Source organism: Podarcis gaigeae (genome assembly GCF_964106915.1).
Source record: "Podarcis gaigeae genome assembly, chromosome: 6".
Taxonomy (NCBI): Eukaryota; Metazoa; Chordata; class Lepidosauria; order Squamata; family Lacertidae; genus Podarcis; species Podarcis gaigeae.
This window is the reverse complement of record NC_139682.1, coordinates 42,442,188-42,448,860: the sequence shown is the minus strand read 5'-3', so window position 1 is coordinate 42,448,860 and position 6,673 is coordinate 42,442,188. Positions and strand designations below refer to the sequence as shown.

Here is a 6,673-nt window from a genome sequence, read left to right as displayed (position 1 = left end):
CCGATTTACATGACGGAGGGATGTTCTGTACTATGTAATAGTAATAATAATAAAAGTACTGGTAATAATAATAATTTATTTATACCCTGCCCATCTGGCTGGGTTTCCCCAGCCACTCTGGGCAGCTTCCAGCAAAATATTAAAATACAATAGTCTGTCAAACATTAAAAGCTTCCCTAAACAGGGCTGCCTTCAGATGTCTTCTGTTGTTGTTGTTTAGTCGTGTCTGACTCTTCGTGACCCCCTGGACCAGAGCACGCCAGGCACTTCTGTCTTCCACTGCCTCCCGCAGTTTGGTCAAACTCATGCTGGTAGCCTCGAGAACACTATCCAACCATCTTGTCCTCTGTCGTCCCTTTCTCCTTGTGCCCTCCATCTTTCCCAACATCAGGGTCTTTTCCAGGGAGTCTTCTCTTCTCATGAGGTGGCCAAAGTATTGGAGCCTTAACTTCACGATCTGTCCTTCCAGTGAGCTCAGATGTCTTCTAAAATGTATCAATACATTTAGTTTAGTTTATTTAATAACATTTGCACACTGCTTGATTGTAAAAAAACAGACACATCACAGCAGTTTGCAGAATGATAATAACAGCAAAACCAAGAAAAAATCGCAACTGTTCTTTAAAACATTGCTGTTGGCAATCTCTCTGTCTCAGGAGACAATGGAGGGGTGCATACACCTTTGGGGGGGATTAAGTCCAACCATTGGAGGGTTACAGCGCCTGCTGTGGCATAAAATACTAAAACAGATTAAGATGACCGCAACTTTCTAAGCAGTGAAATTGCATGGCTAGCTCAGCTGCTTAGAGTGCCGTGCTGATAATGCCAAGGTTGCAGGTTCGATCCTCGTATGGGACAGTTTCATATTCCTGCATTTACAAGGGGTTGAGCTTGATGATCCCCTCCAACTCTACAATTTTGTAATACACATACTGAATTGAAGTATATAAATGAACAAACGAAGCGGAATAAATAAATAATTTGAAGAACGAACAAAGAAATAAAAATCGAGCAACCGCGTGAAAGTTCGCGCCAAGGAGAGAGAAACGCAGCTGGCGCACCGTCAGCCCAGGAAGGCCTGCTCGGCGCAGCAAAGAAAGGCTGGTCGGGACAGAGGAGGAAGAGGGCGAAAGCAGCAGCATCCCTGACCTATCTCCCCACGAGGAGGGAGGCTGGCGGGCGGGCGGGCGGGGGCTGCAGGAGAGGATGTTCATTGGAAAGTGCACGGGTGGGTGGCCGGAGGAGCGTCCTGCCCACTTCCCCTCCCCTCCCTCCCTCCCCTCCCCGCGGAGCCTGCGACGCCAGCCGCGTGCGATCGGACAGCCCCGGCCGCCTCTTGTATACAACGGGGAGGGAAGAGGGAGGGAGCGAGGGACGGGTCCGGCCTGCCCCTGGGGCGGGGCGGCGTTTGCAAGACAACAGCCCGAGCCCGACACAAGGAACCGCTCGCTGCTGCTGGAGGGAGCCGCGCGGAGTCGCCAGCGCCAAGCAGCTTAGTAAGTGCCGCCGACCGGGTCTTGGGGAAGCCCAGCCGCGCTCGCTCGCTCGCTCACCACCCCGCCCCCGCCGCCGTCTCACCCTCCCCACGCCGCTTGCAACCCCCGAGGGGATGACATTTCTCTCCGATCCGAGGCTGGTGGGCGAGGGAAGCCTCTGGAGATTTCCCCCTACCCCCCAAATGGATTGGAAGGTTTTGCGGGCGCCTCTGGGAACTTGTAGCTGGTTGGGGTGTTTGGAGAGAGAATGCGCGCAGCGCAAAGGCGCGCGCCGCTTGGGTTCTTTCTCGCGCGGAATTGTAGTTAATCCACTGATTAATAATAATAAAAAATCATTCCGTCTAAGAAATGGGAACTTCATTCATCTTGGAGGGGAGCATCCTGGTTGGCCTTTTTTTTTTTGCGGGGGAGGGCATGTGGTGTTTTCTTATTTCTTTTAAAGCTCGTTCCAGTCCCTGTTTGCAAACTCTTATAAAGGGTGCTCTGTGCGCCGGCTACTCACCCGGCGCGCGCGGGTATGTTTGTGTACGCATGTATTGAAATCGACGGGACAACTCCAGCGCAGGGAATCAATGAATCACTTTCTTCCAGTCCATAAATGCACTTACCCAGGAATGCCCCATGAGAACCAAACGGCGCTGCAAAGGGGGCGGGTGAATCTCTCCTTACAGTCGTCAAGACATCTCGTTTGGGAGCAATTCTGTGGATTTTAGTGGAGCGACTGTGCGGCTACTCTGGAGTAAGTCGCGTATTAATTCAAGATCTCCGTCCCCAGGAAAAAAGTGCTTTCAAAATAATATTTGCAGTGAGTCCCCTGCTTCCCTAATATGCCCCAGAAGGGAAGGGGTTAAAGTATCATTTGCGCCCGCGCACCCTCTCCCCCCCCCCTCCCGAAATAAAACCAGACCATCAGGTTTTCTGCACCGTCTCCCATGGTTTTCTGTTCAGTGTGGCTTTCTCTGTTCGCGCACAGGGACCGTATAAGATTTTGCTTCTTGCCATATATGCATTTAGGTAGAGCTAACTTAATCATATAGGTCAGGACTGGGGGATCGTTTCAAGGAGAATCAGAGCTACTTTCTCCTCTTCCCATTTCCTGCTTTCTATCTCTGTCTCTCCCCCCCTCGCATCTCCTGGCCAAAACAAAACAGCATATTTATAACTGACTAGGGGCACTGTCTCGCCAGCCAGTCTGTGGGGTTCTGTAACACAATGATTTCATAGTCAATGGGTGATAGGCAGGGTGATGCTCTTACAGTTGTAGGCACCAGCAGAGGTCACCAAGCATGTTATAAAATAAGCAGCCAGACACCATCCAGCTAAAAGGTTAATTCTCACTTACAAAGAGGAGCTGGCAGGACTATAACCTTAACCTGAATTTTCCTCCCCAGTTGTTTTGTTTTGTTTGCTTTCTCGAACAATGTGTTGTTTTATGTAGATCACTCTCAAGTTCCTTTATCATAGAATCGTGGAATTGTAGAGTTGGAATGGTGATTTGTAGCATGTTCATAATTGTTGATTGCTTATAAATAAGAGTCTCCCCCCTCCTACGTTTTGGAGATAGCACAGCCTGTTTCTGGATCTCATCTTTTACTGCCCTTTGTGTAGCACTGTTATTCTGCATGATAGGACACTTCTGTGGTGTTGGGGTAGGCAATGCTTTAGCAACAACAACAATAAAAAATCATATTCTTATTGTTTTTCTATTATGTCCACAGTATTTTGTCTCTAATTTGAGTATATGGAATGGGAGTGCAGTGACCGGAGTGTGTGGGTGGGTGTGCATTATGTAACTTATCTGACAAACCTGATGGCTGCCCGAGGTGCATTTAAAGGGGAGGGTGGAGAGGGCCTTTGCATGTGCATGGCACAGAAACCAAGATAATCCAGTTGCTTTCAGCCCCTGCTCCAAGTGCAGAGGGAGACAGTATCTCAGAATTTAGCATCAGCTTCAAAACGAGTGAAGAAGATTTAAGCCTAAATGTTCGCTGCGCTTAACTTTGGTTCAACCTGGCCTAATCTTCCCTCCTTTCCCCCCCTTGAAAATCACATCCATAGGACTGGTTCTGTGAAGGCAATTAAAGGATTGATAATCTGATCCAATAAGAATTGGTGCAGATCGAGTGTAGGGATAGGAAATCTGCGGTCTCCTTGACTCTCACTAACTTTGACAATTGGGTGTTACTATTAGGCGTATTTGTGCCTGCTTGTAGCTCATGTGAATTGTTTGTGAAACAAAATAAGCAGATAATGTGTAAGATGGAGTGCAAAGATGTGTGTGTAGAAGGGGAACCTGTGGTCCTTCAGATGTTTGTGGGCTACAGTTTCCATCATCCCTGGCCATTGACCGCTTTGGCTGTGTCTGATGTGAGCTAGGTTCCAACACAACGAAGGACCACAAGTTCCCTCACCTGGTGTAGGTTGGTGTCCCAGCCCTGCTTTTTGTCTCCCCCTGTCATGCGTAAGTACAAGAGGGAAACTTTGGTGCAGCATCTGTGGCTGAGAAAATAAGCTACAGTACTTCTTTCCACAGCGCACAGTTACTACCGTGGAACTCGCTCCCACAAGTGGCATTGGTGACCACTAACCTTTGAAAGAGCATAAGAAAAATTCAAGGAGGAGAAGGCTATTGACCGCTAACTGAGACAGCTATGTTCTGCCACCATAGTTGGAGGCAGCAATGCTTCTGAATACTAGTTGCTGGAAGCCACAGGAAGGGAGAGTGGTCTTGCGCTCAAATCCTGCTTGCAAATTTCCCACAGGCATCTGGTTGGCCAATATGAGAATAGGATGTTGGACTAGATGGGCCACTGGCTTGATCCTGCAAGCTCATCTTATGTCCTTACGCTGTGCTTAAGGCAGGTCTGGACTCTGGCAGTGAGGCCTTGCAATGCTGGAGTTTAGACTCTTTCAACTCCTGCTCCTTTTTGCTGCTGTATCCAGGACTATCAAGATGATTCACAAGACACTTGCAAATGCTAAAGTTCACAGAGTGCTAAAGTTCAAAGGGTGGGCGGGTGGGAAAGGTTATAATACCAGCAGAGCAGGCTTTCACATGATATCAGAGCAAGGCGTAAATCCTTTGAATAGGAAATCCATTGCAAAAGGTGTTTTTGCACATTGCATTTTAAAAGTGTACAGCTGTGGGCTGAGATCTAAAGGATTCATACACACCACCAGGCCTCTGCCTCTGGTGGAAGCTTCTGCCTGCAGAAAAGGTATTCTGCAGGCTGAGGGAAAAGCTTCTGAGCGACATTCCATGATGTATCACAGGCTGCCACTGGAAGGAGAAACTGGCAACCACCTTGGTCTTTTTGGATACCGACTGTGGTGAAATCCGAGGTATGAATATGATAAACACGGGTTCACAAACTGGTGTGTCGCCTGGTTATACTCATCAGGGAGCTGTGATGGTCTGTAGGAAGTGCACACTTAAGGGCAAACCCAGGTTGGCCTCTACATAATGTGGGAATTGACCCAAATATTCATCCTTGTTTGACAGTTTCATATGTCTTAGACTAAGATCCTTTTCTCTGATTAGGACTATTATTTGGAAATATGTTTGCCCCCTTCCCCCAGTATCACCTGTCATTTATTTGAACGTTTCTCTTTGTAGGCAATTCACAGTTTGGGCTGCTATTAAACATCAGATTAAAAACATCAATGTGGCCTGGTAACATACTTGCAAGTAAAAGATGAAAATGTTTTAATATCCTTTGGCTATTTTTTTTCCTGACAGATTCCTAAAGAAGTGTGGTCATGCCAGTAAGAAAGTCAGGGGATCAGGGATGGAGGCGCAGAATCATGATAGGTGTTTTTGTTCTCAACTTTCAACTAGTGTATTTTTTTTTAAGTACTGTGAACTGTGCTACTTGGTTTGCTGAGAATTCAGTCTGACTTTTTAAAGGATTTGGCCGGAGTGAGTTAGCACCGCTGCTATGCTTGTGACTTGTCCTCCATCCAAATGAATGTAGTTTATCTGGAGGCAACAGGCAAATAGCCTAAGGTTATATGCTGGCACCTGAATTCCAAGCCTTATCTAAGATTGCAGAACAACCTATTGAGGACAGTCTTTCCTTTCTGAAACAAATACTATAACCCAGTTTTGCTCTCCCTGTGGAACAATATCTTTTTTGGCTGCTAAGTCCTTTGGATGCCTGCCAGGCTTTAGCACCCTGTGTCAAATAACACGCTTCTGACAAAGGTTGCCCTAGTCAGGTGGGAGAAAATTACTCAATGTTCAGGTGTCCATGTGAGTGTTTTGTTTTGTTTTGTTGTCGCTCTTGGGCATTTTAATTGTCCCAATCTTAGTTTCACCTAATTGGGGCGGTGTGTGCGTGTGTGTGTGTGTGTGTGTGTGTGTGTGTGCCATTGAATTCCACATGATACTCCAAAAAGCACAATAGAAGTAAAATATTTAGGGGAATCTCTGCCTATCAGAAGACACCCAGGCTTTATGAATGATACAAGTTTGACAGAGAAAGAAAGCACCACCACCACATCTCCTGCTTCTCTCTCCATCATAACATACATGAAGATTCTTGGTGTTTGATGTGACATCATCACCCAGTGAGTTTGTACGCCTCCACTCTCTTGTCATTTGCAACATCTGGTCCCACCCTTAATGAACAGAACCTTTTGGATGGTGGCACCACAAGAATCACTCCTGAGCAATGTCTGCAGGTCTGGCACCAGCACCTGACATTCTTGGGCAGCTGGCAGGGCCCCAACACCCTGGCAGGGCCCAATGCTGACACTTGTCCTGGGGCCCCATTTTTTTGGGGGGGGGGCTGGGGTGGATCTAAGCCAGCTGAGTGTAGCTGCTTTTATTTTCCTGCAATGCCATCAGCATATCTTCAATGTGGGGCTTTGTGGGAAATTAAAATGGCTGCTGACGCAACCCCCCATGGCTGCTTTGAGGGCTGCCACTGCCTGCCACTACAACCAAGGCTCAGCACCAAAGGAGGGTTGTCGTTGGAGGGCACTTGGTCAGGGGCCTCTCAAACCTGAAGCTGGTCTTGGAAATCCACCTGGCTTATTCTACCTCAGCTCTGGAAGAGCAGTGAAGATGATGTTGTTTGTGAAGGTCTTCGGAGGAAGTTAGCATTATGATTGCTGTTGGATACTGAGATACTTTAAAGCAGGGGTCAGCAACCCTTTTCAGCCATGGGCTGGTC

General features: G+C 47.5%; 1 protein-coding gene across 5 annotated transcripts in view; it reads left to right on the top strand.

Moving 5' to 3' along the window:
• Nucleotides 1-1,396: 1,396 nt before the first annotated feature.
• SOX13 (SRY-box transcription factor 13) overlaps nt 1,397-6,673 on the top strand; it is a 60,042-nt gene continuing 54,765 nt past the window's right edge. For 4 of the 5 annotated variants that reach the window (XM_083745707.1, XM_083745714.1, XM_083745715.1 and 1 more), the window contains exon 1: nt 1,397-1,496. The gene's annotated coding sequence lies outside the window, so the exon portion shown is untranslated. Of the gene's footprint in view, nt 1,497-2,087; nt 2,236-6,673 lie in introns of all 5 variants that reach the window. The other variant, XM_083745712.1, reaches the window with a different exon arrangement.